General features: G+C 44.6%; 1 protein-coding gene across 2 annotated transcripts in view; it reads left to right on the top strand.

Annotated features, from left to right (window-relative positions):
- LOC118513315 (zinc finger protein ush) overlaps nt 1-14,671 on the top strand; it is a 219,569-nt gene that overhangs the window by 101,070 nt on the left and 103,828 nt on the right. The window lies entirely within an intron of this gene.

Below are 14,671 nucleotides of genomic sequence, written 5' to 3'. Positions count from 1 at the left end.
ACAAATAGAATAAGGGCTGAAGTTTTGTTTTCAACTCAACAACCAAACATCAACCAATTAAAGTACTTCTGCGCTGCTCCCATCCGCCGATCCTGTCCCTCATTAGACCGTGCCGAACAGAGCTTATGCCCTTTGACTAAGCGTCCAATTGGAGCTGATCGGAATCGCCGAATCGAAATCAATGTGCAATAACAAACTGAAATCGAAATCCGTTTTGTCCGCTGTCAATTTCGCACAACTTATGCTTCTGCTGTAGCTGCACCGGGCTGTTGCTCCTTTCGCTTCAACCGCGCCAAAGCGTGTGAGATGCTATCTCGATCGTTACGACAACACAAACCAAGGCGACATCGTTTGGTTAAGTCGGTACAGTCGTTCCAACCGAAATACACAACACAAGCGAATGCCAGTGACATTTCGAAACGAGGCACCCTTAGCCGGTCCGATGGGTTCCTCCCGCTGTGGAACTTTTAGATTCATTGCATCGCTCTGAAGTTGGTGGAGTTTTGTTTTTGTCGTTTCAATGAGGTGCAATATGGGCTTGTGTGGTTTTAGGGACAAAGAGGAATAGGACCTTCCAACGGTGGCCATAGAGTCGGTGTAAACGAACATCGCCATAGACGGAGGTAATAATCGATGAGTATCGGAGTCATTGTGGGCTATCTCTTCCTTGTCTGGAATGCTGAGAGCCACGTTAGAGTAGTTGAAGAGGCAGTTCGAACTTTGCTGTTGTGTTTCAAACATTAGAGACAATCATGTAGAATGCTTATTTTAAAAAACAAGTGCAAACATAAGAATCATTTTACGTCAAAAAGCATGAGTTCACGATAACAAATCTCCATACTCGAAATAACTCTGATGTATTGATTCAATTTAACTAGATTTACCACATTCTGCTCGATTAGCTCGATAGTGTGACATACAATCGCAAAGTAATTTATTTCACTATCCCCAACCAATAACAACAAGTGATAAATTGAACCATTCCAGCTCTGGCTCTGGTTGTTCTTGCATGCAGACAGGTGTTCCTCCCATCGCTCCTTCCAAAATACGAACAATTTTCCATGTTCAATGCTCGGCTCGAAAAAGTCATCCCATTCCAGCAAGCCCGGAAAAGATCGTTACAGTCTTCTACTCCCAACAACTCTCGCCATACTTCCGCCACTCAGAAACGATACAAACGATGCCAACTTCACAGTAATCGAGTACAGGGCTGCTCGTTATCGGCTAATTTTGATCTTTTATGCTACAAATTCTTGACTGAAATTTCGTGATAATTACAACATTGTTTGCCTAAGACACTGGAACACTCGCTCTGTCTGTGTTGCTGTGGTTGAAAACGTTCTCCCTTCGTGTTGGAGTTTGGACATCGTTTTTTGGGGAAGTTCTGTCACCGTCTTCCGGAGCCCCCGTTTCCGATGAGACGAGGGAACATTGTGGGATGATGATGATGTAGTTAAGGGGTGACATCGGCTGGATATTCCGAAGTGAGGCAAGAAAGTGAAACGCAGACAGTGCGAATGAAGGGAGTACAGGGGCGAGTTCCGGCGTGGCGTGGCTTTGGTGTCGTTAGAATACGGCGATAGAACGTGAAGGAAAACGTACGTAAACGGTGATACAACGCTCTGTCAAATGAGTCGCCACTGCTGGCACTGTAAGCTATCGCAGCCTTTCGACTAATTCCTTATTGCTTTGCGGGAGATAGAGAGAGGCAATAGGTCGGTGGAAAAACTGTCGCCTCGTGCTTCTCGCTTTCCACGTCGACACAGTTCGGATGTCTTAATCGAGATTTAATTGTACGACATTCGTCAACGGGTTTAATCGGTTCAGATACAGAGGAAGTGATACACATCGCACGGAGGACACTTTAGTTTGGGAGAACTGAATGAAACCGGACCACCGGATCTTGGTAGACTGGAGACTCATTTAGGCAGTCCGTGGGAGTGTTCCAACAGAAGATGATGGCAGACTAGCACAGTAGACCACTTTAGAAAAGACCACAACTAAACGGTTCCGAAATGAAGTGATTAAAATCGTATTATCATGATGATCTCTGCTCGTTGTGTCATAATGATGAGGAGTTTTTTTTCTGGCAAGAGTTTGTTCCTAGTGAGATTGGAAATTTAGACAGCATTGGACTCATCTTTGGATATAGAGCAATAGAATGAAGCAATCAATAGTGTCAGACCGAAGCTCAAATAAAGAACATGACAAGTTTCAAATTCCTGCCGAGCAAATAAACCATTCGCTGGAATGGTATCTGTCAGAGAATGAACTTCCACTGAGCCAAACCCTCATCAAGAGTGCGATATGGAGCATACGCCACGCAGTTCCAACCCGCAGAAATGAGCTGATGTGCGCACGATGCTTGTATGAATTTTATTTGCCACCTTCGAAGACTTATCGACGCCATCCCGCAGCGACTGGCAGGAAACCATGCAGGTTACAGTATCTTCCCGCAGGAGTCAAGACCCCGTGAGTGTTCCGTGTTCCGTGTACTCAGTTCGTCACCTTGACCTCAACGCTGTCGGTGCCTGAGGCCGACGCGGGGAGCTTAGGAGCGGAACACGTTGGTGGCGAATTTGTTCAACATTAGCTGGGTCGTAGCTGTTTGACTGGTCACGCTGTTAGGGCACTCAAAGTTCACTTCGCTTAATGGCACATACACACAGGGGAGCGTGAAACAATGCAAAATGGAAATTTAAATACTAATTACTGCGCGTACAAATCGTGAACTCGGACAACGTGGCTTGAACAGAAGAAACAATTGCCAAAGTCGCCGAAAGAAGCCTCGGCTCGGTGTGATTACGGCACGTTTTGTGCCATTACGGATAATTAGTCAAGCGAAACGATCGTGAGAAAAGCTTTGGTTATCGATCGATTGGACTAAAGGGAGGCAATTTTTAAACTGTTGGCGGCCATTTTTGGTAAAAGCAGCAACAGTTATATTACTTTCTTAAATGTTTAGCTGGTGTTTTATTGAAAAGCTTCCATTATTTCAATTTTAATTTCTTGTAAGGCTTTGTTTGAATTTAAAATAATTCAAATCTCCATCAAGAATACATTCGAGTTCTGTCTCACTCCTTCCAATGTCCGTCCTCTTTTCGTCCACTTCGCCATTGCTAAGAACCGTTCGATTCCTGGCACGGAGGAGGACACGTGAGAATTGCATCACGATGTAGATCCTGCCGAGGCGATTTCACATGAACTGCTCTCCCGTACGCCGGGACTGAAAATGGCGCGAAAACGGTCCAAAGCCACACGATCGCAAGCCGCCGATGACCAAGAAAACCTTGAAGCCACCCGCAGGATCGCTCCGTTCGGCCACGAAAACCCATATAACACTTTCACGGCTCGTTAAGGTTTATTATTTTCGAGGTTCGGCCTTCCTCTGCACGGATGATTACCGACAGATCAGCCCCAGACCGACGAAGACGCAGGAGGAGTCGATATCGCTGGTGGATGATCGCGTGCGGCAATGGAAAATTCGTTTCGCTTGATGTGCAGAAAAGTGTACTCGCGCGTGCGTTCGAACTTCTGTTCGGTCTCTCACTGTTCTCTCTTTCTGTCCAGCTTTACGTGGCCCATTCATCGTAAGTCTTTTTCCCTGCTCGTCCTTCGTTCGTTCGCGATGCAGATTTGATCGCATCACTCGGTTGGCGTTGCAATGGAATTTCCTGCATCTGCGAGCGCTCTGGCGAGCGATGGTGTCAGTCCGTTGGTTTGAATTTCTTCAATCACCACTCACTTCGAATCATCTCCAGTACGAAGATGAAGGTGATCATGTACTCCCTCGTCCAGGACGCCCTTCGTAGCGAACAATGTAGCGAAGGAATTGCTGCTGCTGTTACTGCTGCTGCTGCTGCTGATTGATCTCGTGACGCAGCGAGTGAAGCAAAGAGAGAGTTCGATAATAAATTCAAACAGAAGAACACATAACTTTCGATACTGGCATCAGTGATTGCTTTCTTCTTGAGGAAATAAGTTTTCCTGATGAAGCCAGAAGTTACAGTTTTGGCAGCACAAGTTTTTGCATAGAACTCAGCTATAGGTTTTAAATTTTGTTGATTGTTCATCCACATGTTTCAATGATCAGCATGATTGGCTCTCTCGTCCAACAGTGCTCGTCTCATGAAAGGCTGCTTCTGAGAGAAGGCAAGAGCGTTCGTTTGTGTTCTCCGTAGTGCTTGACAAGATAGTCGAAAGCAGATAGTTACCGACGACTTCGGCAGCACTCTTCAACGCAACCCAGGCCAAAGGAATAAACACCCACAAACGGGAGATGAAGAAGCGTGAAACTCGAATCAAACGCAGCGATCTTTCGTTCGCTCGTTGTTTAATGTTGTGTTGTGTGGATTCTCCTCTCGAAGCCATACAGCGGCAACGACGGCGTGTTTTACCTTAGTTTTACACTCGCTACTTCTTGGCCGCTTTGTATTTAACGTCTCTCGTCTTAAGATCCGATTCTCCGACTCGATTCTGCAGCTCTTTCGCACTGTTTCATTGGTAAAACGTGTGAGGCAGAATGCATCGGGTTGTGGCTACGATCGCTCGCTTGCCCTATTCGCGTTCGGTGCACTACAGAAAATGAAGATCGTTTGTGCGGAAGCGTTCAATGCGTAGTTACACACACCAGCGCGCTTCAAGCCCGTACTTGTTTATCCTGGGAAATGTGTTCCTCCCATAAGGCTCGAAGGAGGTCGATCGATCTGCTTCCTTGCCTTTTAAATAGGATCAGCCGGAGTAATCAGCATCATCTGCATCGGGTTGTTACGGAGGCAAATAAAAGAAAAGAATCAAAAACACCCTTGCAACCCACATCCTCATGCCACGCAGCCCTCCGATGATGATGATGATGATGATGATGGGGCGATAGTATTGCGCAGGAAATGCGATCGATAAAATTGCTATTCTCTTGCGCTGGTAATGGAAAAACTCGCTACGCCCGCAGTACTTGTGGGCCTCTCTTGCGTGGTGCTCTTGCTGAGTTTGGTAAATATTCGAAACGCACACCTTGAAAGCGTGATTCGAATCGCGATCGCGAATGAGATCAGTACGCGCGAGGTCTTGCCGATGGGGAGGATGGAACCGGCTTTTGTACGGAGAAGATCGCATCCGTGCGATATGAACGCGTTCAGGTGTTTTGTGTAATAGGAAGGTAATTTTCATTCTTCTTGCAAGCATCAGACAGACGAGACATTTATGAAGAGCAGAGGTTTGGCAACTTGTTCTTTCCTATTTAATGCTTACATTTTTGTTACTCATATGTAATGAGTTTACTTTAGATGTGCCTTCAAATTAGTCTCAAAGAACTAAAAAGAAGAATTCTCACTTGTCCTTCACTCAAATCATGATAATTGGACCGAAAGAATGGAACAAGCAACGGTCAGATGCATCTGTATCGATTTGTATCCAATTTTACCCCATTCTCCGACATCGACAGCGCGACCGTACATAGCCCATATGTTACCGGCGATGCATCTGAGCTCCAGTTGTAAATCCTCCTCCTTCACCACAATGCATTGTATTTGTATCGTGTGATAGAAATCTTTCAACTCTCTGTGTGATTCCCGGGCGGACTTTTCCGTCCTGAGAATGATTATGGATGCCGTACATTTTTACCATGCGCACGCCGATTTCTCGCTACGATAAGAACGCACGAAGCACTCCGTGCGTTGTCGGAACGATTCGCGCGTAAAAGAATGCGTGTTGCTGGTTGCATCGCAGTTGGAGTGTTCTTCCTGCTGCGGGGTTTTGAACTTCAAAAGGGTACGAAATTCGCGTGGAAAATTTGGCTGGATGCATGGTTGGATGCATTTGCTTGAAGGGAATATTATTGTATCGAGTCGGTTTATGTATCGGTATTTGGTTGAAGGTATGTTTTTAGATGAAAATTTACAAAAATGATTTTTTAACAAAAATATTTAAGACATTTGAACACAGAAATTTTGTTTATAACTGCCTTAGGTTGTAAGTTCTTGAATTATCTTTTCCCTCGGAAGGACGGCTTCCTTTAAACTTTAAACGAAAATAAATATGGCAAGTTAAGGATCAAATTTCTCTCGTTGACAGTCGAAGAAACTTGGGAAGGTGTTGCTCAAATAATTCCACAATTTATGTAGTGACAACGATCAGGTCAAATATCTATAAATTATTGCTATTGACTAACACCAACTTCAGGCAGTTCTAGATGCGATAATCTGGATTCTCTGCCTGGTACCTCTTGAGCCAGGTTACTCAGGTCTTTTTGAGAATATGGACTGCATTTACCAAGGAACCGAAACAGAAAACCACATGAATTGTAGAAGCATATGCCACCTATTCCTTCATTCAATTCGCTATATTTGAATTTTCCAACGGAATTCTTCGGTTTTTCTGAAACAAATTAAGCTACGAAAAAAACTCCATTCATGATACCCATCTCAGCAAAGAACACCAGAAACAGTCGGCTAGGAAGCGCAACGGGTAATTCCACCTCCAAACCCAGAGCACTTCGAGAGATTCTCGCGAGAAGATAAATCAAGCTTCGGTCAGCAAGAATTCGATCAAGATAACTTCCGCAGAATTGGACCTGGGCAAGCGTTGAATTAAAACAAATCCTTTCGAAGATGCATCGAGGCTCCTGTCATCTCCCGAAACCGAACCGTGCAGGAGGTCCCCCACCTAGCTCGCCAAAGGATCGACGAGCCTCGGCCAGGTCCACACACAATCGAAATCATGGCACAATCGTGCGCAGCATAAAGCACATAAATAATCCGGCAATCCGGGAATCCGGTCAACCGAATCGAACGGCCCATCAGCCGCAGCTCTCGCAGCTGTGGGCTGTGGCGAGTACTGGGACACATCCCGAAAGGAAGCGAGCGAAAGATGCACCGTGAATGAGGAGATTTGAATCTTTGCTTTTCTCCACCCGAACCGAACGCAACCGACGCGCGCGGATCGAGAACCGATTTGGGATGGAGCGAGCGAGTCCCAATGTGTGTGTCTGTGTGTGCAAAAAATCGCACAAAAGCAACACGGGCACCGAACCGGAGAACAATCGGTTCCGTAAGATCAGTTTTCGGTTCTGCGTATCGCGCCAGAGCTGCGGAGCTTTTTTATTGTTCGATGTGCCAGATCGCGAATGAGATCGCATTCGATGGGTTTGCTGTGCGTACCGTGTGTCCGTCCACGGTATGAGTTGTCCCGGCACACAATTGCGCATGTGAAAGCGAATGCAAGGCGAACGGTTCGGGCCCTTGCCCTGATCTGATAAGCTGCGTTTTCGGTTCGGTTGTTCGCGTTTGTTTCCGCCATCGGAAATAAGCATGCGGCGAGGTCAAAAGTTCCGTCCGTTTTCGATGCGTAAGCAGAATAATCATTTTCATATCCTGCATTGGGAGGCTTTCGGTCGATATGATCGGGACGGACAGGCGCGTCTAGCAGCACGCGGAATCGATGTGATAAAACGAGGCGAGCGTTCTTTTCTCAGGAAACGAGAAATAAAGCAATGTTCCGAGTGATTTTAAAGGAAAGTGTAAAACCGAATGCACCTTTATCATTATCAACACCATCTTTGCCTCAAGCCATAACCAGCCTCTGAAGGATGGAGAGCGCACGAGCACAGGACCTGGTTGATGTCCGGTGCGCCGGCTCAATCGAATTATTTGATCAATTTTAATTCCGAAATAATAAACCATAATTCATAGCAAAATAATACATTTTTTACAAGGTGTTAATATCAACACATTATTACCGTTGGCCAGGCTCGCCGTGATGTCTGCCCTGCTGGCTGGAGCTGGAGCGAGCCGAGATTCCCGTTCCCGGGGCCGTTGCTCGCTTGTGCGCTGGCCCGATGATCGGATCTGCTTCGCGCGATCCTCATAAACTGCGGCATGTCAGTTCAAAAGGTCAGCATCACGGGGAATACGCTTATTTTCCACAACACCAACGCCAACGTAACATCACGCGCTTTGCTTGCTGGTGAGTTGGTGGTTTCCCTTGCGTTGTCCGTTTCTTGACGCGAGACCAGCGGACAACGGATCGGTTGTGGCTGTATGATATTCCTGTACCGTACAACACGTGTTAAAGTTCAAAGGATGCACCATCACAACATTGTGAAAAACAATGCCCGTGATAATGGAGGTAGCAAGAAGAGGAAGAAAAAGAGATCGCATCCAACGCTTCATCTGCTGAAAAGGTGAGAAAAAGTACTGCTTGATGAGGAGAGGAGTTATGGAGCCGTGTAACGTGGAGTAATTTCGGAGGAAAACCTGTTGGAGAGTCGTGAAGAAAGAGGAAGCAGGACGAGTGAGGAAATAATGAAGCATCGTGATCGAATGTGCATCAGCAGGGGAAGGTCCTCGTCATCCGTTGGTAGGCTCACACAGTCAGAAGAAGGAAGAGGACCTGATCGGGCGTGCAGCGATCGTGATTTACACCTTAACACTGCGTTCTGGGCATTTCGTTCGCCAGAGGTTCCTGCTATTTCTGACGCGGACATTGAGCACTCGATCGAGGCCATCGGCTTAAGCCTTGCTAACGAGCTTAAGAACAACACCAAGCCATGCTACTCCCTCAAAAACCGGCCTCAAGATGAGGGTGGATTGATTGAAATCAAAAGACTTGAGCGAAAGCGACGAACCCGACCTTCGGCTGAAGGTGTTGCTGCATGACGCTTGCGGTTCACTCCGTAAGCTCATTATTCGTATGAAGGAGAAATAATTACTCGGAATTGGTACTTCTAAGCGATCTTAAACACGAAAAGTATCAAATTAACACATTAACCAACACACGCACCAAGTGGGAACAAATTAGTGCTTCAAATGGTGCTGAGGCGTTTCAGGATGCCTATGTGAGTAAAGAAATGATAAGTTTTAGTTGAGTTTTTCTGCCCCGTAAGTAGTGCGCAACGATTCACAAACACTTTCATGAATAACCATCAGCAAACGTCCCGATAAGCGACTTCGAGGTCCAAGTCGCTCAGCGTCATTGTTCAAATCAAATCATCTGATAGCGAATGGGAAATGGTTTTTCCAAACGGCTTTTATGGCACCTGCAACATCCCCATCAGCGTCATCGTTGATAATTATTAAGGAACCTCAGACGAGAGACATCCAGCAAAACCTACAGCCCACACATTTTAGCTCCATTTAATCGTCCACCTTCCTTATGTCTTGACGGAAACGATCGTTTCGACGCGAAATTATAACCACACACAAACGATCGCCCCGTCCGATCTTCTAGCCTTTTCCTTCGCTAGTTGCTATTGCCGATTTGAGATAAGCTTTCCACCGAGTGTGAGGTGAGTGTGAGTGTGGCTGCGCATGTGCGAGAGGTGTGTCGCTTAATGGGATGAATAAATTTGATCGTGCGATCGCGAGCTCGCCCGAACATTTACTCCCGCGGCAAAGTCATCGCCCAGAGGCCACATAATTCACACCCCAAAGCCCATCGCGATATGCACTGGAATGGACTCGCGCTGGGCTAAAAATGATAAAAACCTGCAAATTATTTCAATGCTACAGTAAGCGAGGAACCTCAACGACCGCGCATTAAATCTATTTGCGGGTCTGATTCCCATCCATCCAGAGCCACAAAAAGCTACAATGTGCCTACAATTCGCATGCGATGTTCGATAAATGTTTCCTATCATCGTGGTAGAAGCTCGCCGAAAAATTAATTATTAATACCGATCAAACGACCGTAACAGAGCCTCGGCAATTCAAACAAAACTGCGACAAACAGGGCAGGTCCCCGAAAGCCACACGTTAGCGTCCGATTAGTCGACTCGGTCGGTCTCCAGCGATCGCGAGAGAAGAAACCGAGAAACGAACCGCCTTTCCTTCGAGCCCAAGGGGCAACAGGGCAGCATGGTAGAAGAGGCGTGTAAATTTATGGTTACAATTTATTAATGAAGATTTAAAAAGCAATAATTTATTTTCCAAATGAAACCACCCTACAGTCTGCCTTCCTTTCGGCCGGCGATGGAACCGATGGGTGGTGTTGTATCAGCAAGTAATTGCGAGCGAGAGGAAGAATTAGGATGAGCTCTTAAGCCGACGCTTCTCCATCCCGGTCGATCCAGCAGATTGTTTGTCGAGCATTGCGAATGGGCGTTTGGGGGGAATGTTTGCGCGCGAATCTCTGTGGCCATGGGGTGTCGTGGTTTTCGGATTCACCTTCTTTCGCCTTCTTTCTTAGCCCGCGGTGACCACGACGCTGGAACGATTGCCTGGGCTCGCCGGGGCGCGTTCGTGCTGCCTCTGCTTGAGATGATTTCTTACCATATTCATGTGCCGCCGGTTGAGGTCGGTTCCGCTGTTCGAGTCTCAGTTGTTGCTCTTTTTCCGTTCCTTTTTCTCACTTATTCTGGCGATGGAATACGAGAGACGAACGGGCTGCATGCGTCGCTGAGGGTGAGGAGGCGGATCGTTTTTATTCATCGTTCTGCTTGGGTTTTACAGAAGAAGACGTTGGTAGATCGGGTTCCGGGTGAGCCTCGTGCCAGCATGCGAATAAAAGAAACATTTATTCCATCGCTTTACGCTGCCGCCGTCAACCGCAGCCGCCGTTGCGTTCGTTGACAGTTACAAGTTGTTAACAAATTTGAAACCTATACCCGGCGGCTTGATCCCGGGCCAGCCAGCTGGCAATTTCACGAGGGTTCTTCGATGTTACAGAGGCTAGTGTGCGTGTGTACTTGGGTGTTTGTCCGGCGCTCGTAGATGATTGAAGGTAATAAAGATTCTTTCAATTTCAATTAGAGGCCATTAAATACTACCAACAGCTCAACACATCTGAGTCCTTTCATTATTAATTGTATTTACTCTTGTCTTACGATTGAGCATTTTGTTTTCGCTCTATGTTGTCCACTTACGTATTGTGGACATCATCTTGAGCATTTGTAGGATGTTTTATTCATTTACAAAGTTTTTGCTGCTTCCATTGCTGCCTTGTTCTGTCTTTGAATAACAAGAATAAAGATGGGTCACACCAACGACTCTTATCTCCAAACAATCATCAATGACCAACGTCAATAATAGACAGTGTCCAACCGAAATCAAAAAGTGTCAGACCGGACCATCAAAAAACAAAAGCGAGATAAGTACACAATTGAAATAGGAAGAAGACAACAACAACTTCCTGTGTTCTGCCTCAAAAAATGTTCTGTTTGCTCTTACCGCCCAATATTCTGCAATGGACAGTGGTTTATTGTTGGACACTGATAGCGTTCTACTGCCCCTTGTATTATTATAAATGTGTTCGAAAGGCTCAAATTGAAGAAAAAGTATAGCTTAAATTGGCATTGAATTTTAAAAATAGATATCGTTGATCAACTCAAACCACTTCTCTAATTTATTATGCATTTGCTTATGCTAAACAACCCTAAATAATATCTTTACTCTGAAAAATTGTTGAACAAATACGCAAATAAGTTCATACGTTCAACGTATGGAAAATAAAACGCCTGGTGGAAAAAGAGTTTCATTCTCGATGAAGAAAAGATCGTTATCGCTAACGAGATCCTGCGTTTGTTTCGTTATTTTGGGCATCGAATGGATTGGCCGAAACAATGTGATGGACTTCACCCTTCCCCGAACGGATGTAGACCCGTCCTCCTTTTCCCGGCAAGCTTGTAGACTTTGTTCTGCAAATCGACCAAGTAGAATGCAAAATTCGTCCGACGATCCCCGGAGGATCCGACGATGAAACGGTATTCTGCTCGATACGCGATGGCTATCGAGAACAAATTGAATAATGATTGAATTTATGTTGGCCCTACTGCTGGCTCGCTTCTTACGTGCTTATTCGCCCAGTTTAACTCTGCATTTCAATATTTGAAATTCTTGAATGCGCCACTTGAAAGCAACATAAGGAAAGAGCAGCTTATTGGGGTCGGCAGTGCCATTGATCCTCGCAACAGGCGCGACACACGATCGCCTCACGTGTTGAATGGGCAGTCGATTTCGTGGACTCTCTTCTTCCCCTTGGTATTTCTCGTTGCCTTATTATTCGCCTTTCGAAGTGAATAAGCTTTGTTGTTACGCTTTTTTCAGTCGATTATTTGGTCGATTTTTGTGCGTAATTGGTATGCAGGGAACGTGCCAAGAACGTCCGAATAGTTTCGACGAAGGAATTAGCAATCGGACGATCGGTGACGTGTTCGATTTCGCCATCGTCCAGCTGATGTCAGCGGGCTGATAGAATTGTGAATAATTTCGGTACCCTCGAAGACCTCACAGCGCGTCGAAGTCGTTGGAATGTCGGTGCTCAGAAGGTGTCATCAGATTTGCATCCTGATTTATTTTGCTTGAGATATTGATGAATATTCAAACTTGACGATAAATATTCGAATGGAATTGCCTTCACCCAGAAGAAAAGTCTTACATACGAGATCTTTAACACTTCATCATCGATCCCTTAAAAAAAGTGTACTCACACTCCACAGTGCCACTTCAAACCACACAACGCACAAATGGCACACGCTTCAATGAGTCGTGCGTAATGTAATGCGAACCGGTTAACGCCACCGGGGAACGCTTTTCTACACCGTTGCACCGAATGCAATCGCCAACAACAGCAGCAGCAGAGTGGTGGTCGCATGTTGGTAACGTGATAAATGCAACAGTAGACACCCTTTTCCTGCATGACCGCCTACCGTCCAATGCAAGACCCCGGATGTCCGGAGGCACAAGTGTTTGTGAGCGTGTGTGTGTGCGCGAGTCAGTGTTTACAGGTAAAATCGAACACAATGCAACAAGAGGCCGGTAATAAACTGTTTGCGCTGGCATTTGCACCATCCTGCCGCACATGAGAGCAAATAACTTTGATGCATTAAGTGCAATTGGATGCATCGATGCGTCCGTTGGGCTGAGTGCCGGGTTTTGCACGGCACGAATGGAAGGGCGAAGATAGAGCGGTAAAATAAAAATAAAACAAATTTCGATTGATGCTTTCCAAACCAAAACGAAAAAATTGAGGAATTTTTATGAAATCCTTCTCCATAAGCAGAAATCAAAGTACGATTGCGTGTTTGTGTGTGCGTGAGTTCAGATGGAAAGGAACAAAACGAATCCAAACGGTTTCGGGAGCAAAAAGTGAGCACAGAAGCTATTAGGAAAGGGAAAGAGAAAAAAAGACTTTTCCATTGTTCAGAAAGCTAATTGAAATATCGGTAAAAATAGAAACATCCATTGTTTTATTGTTTATTGGATGAGCGATGTAGAAAAAGGTGGATTTGGATGAAGGTAAAAACTGAGTTTGAATATGAAAACGGAAATGCTGAGGATGAAAATAATAGTACGGTGAATGGGAGATGTTTTTTAGGTTCCATCCTTATCAGTTTATTGTTGTTTTTGTTCAAAGTTTTGCTTGAATATGTATTTGAATTTATCGATTGCAGCGTACAGTGCGCTACATAAATCCAAAAGTGATATCGATGAACCAAGTCCAATAATTATTGTAGCATTTTATTCATTAACTGACGATCATAAATCCATCCTCTAAGTCCCTATGCAACTTATTTTGTATTCAACTGTTGCACTTTGCTGAGATTTTTCATTCATTTAACTCACTGAGAAATATATGTACTGAAAGCGATTCAACTGTCTCTTACCAACCTAATTAAATGACTAAAGCTTGATTCGTACGAGGTTTTTATTCATTATTTATTTATTTGATAATTTCTTTATTTACATGCACAGATTTCTCAAAATTCAATCTTGTTGTCAACATTCAGCTCTACAAACCATTAGTGTCTCTGCCCTTTGGTTTTTGCCCTATTCTATTCCTTTGCCGTGGGGGATAAATGCTAAGGGGTACAACCGTTGCAACCCCTTAATTTGCGTCTAGTATTGAGGTGTGGTCGAAGTAAATCGGCTTTATATCTCACAATGGAAGTTTGGAGGAACAGAGACACTATCCTCTCTATCCTCTCTATCAGACCATGACTTCGTCATGAAGATATTTGGGGGAATAGTTCCCCGCCAGACTTTCATCGAAAAGCATCATATTGTCCTCGTTAATGTTATCAAAACTTGGAATAGCCAATAACTCCATATAACTATCGGTATACAAACAATACGGCCAGGCCGTTCTTTATGAATAAAAAAAAAAAAAAAAACTATCGGTATACAATTTATTCTTCGATTTCGAATCGCTCTAGCAATGTTTTTTTCCACTTGAGAGTTAATATTTTCACTTAACTTTGAATCTGTATTTCTGACTCTGAGACTCTTGGGCTGAGTCTTCTCCTACTGTTGGACTTAATATTCTTGTACCTAGCTTCTGGATCTCACTTCTCTTGGAGTGCACTTCTTGAGGACCTTTTCTCGGATCATCAGATGCTCTTTTTATAGAAATTTGTTCTACAGAATATGCTATCTCATTTCGGTTTTCGTTTACTACTTAAAAATTTGAGAACCTTCTAGAAAATAGTGCAGACGACTCTAAAACTAATATAAACTACTATATCGAGTGAGTCGGCATAATGGCTTCAAGTTAGTCAATTCAAACTTCCTTAAATCTTTTGTTTTCGTCAAGTCGCAACAACCCTAACTATCAAAGCGATGATGTTGGTTTGATGTTGTAAACAAATGTAAGTAAACCCAAGTGATTGCATTTTTCTCGCGGAATTTTTAATGAAATTGAATACAAAAATGAAATTTAAATACAATGTTATAAATATGTACCG

Source organism: Anopheles stephensi, chromosome 3 (assembly GCF_013141755.1).
Source record: "Anopheles stephensi strain Indian chromosome 3, UCI_ANSTEP_V1.0, whole genome shotgun sequence".
In the NCBI taxonomy this organism is placed as follows: Eukaryota; Metazoa; Arthropoda; class Insecta; order Diptera; family Culicidae; genus Anopheles; species Anopheles stephensi.
The sequence above is the reverse complement of the archived record's forward strand: the minus strand, read 5'-3'. Positions and strand labels throughout refer to the sequence as shown.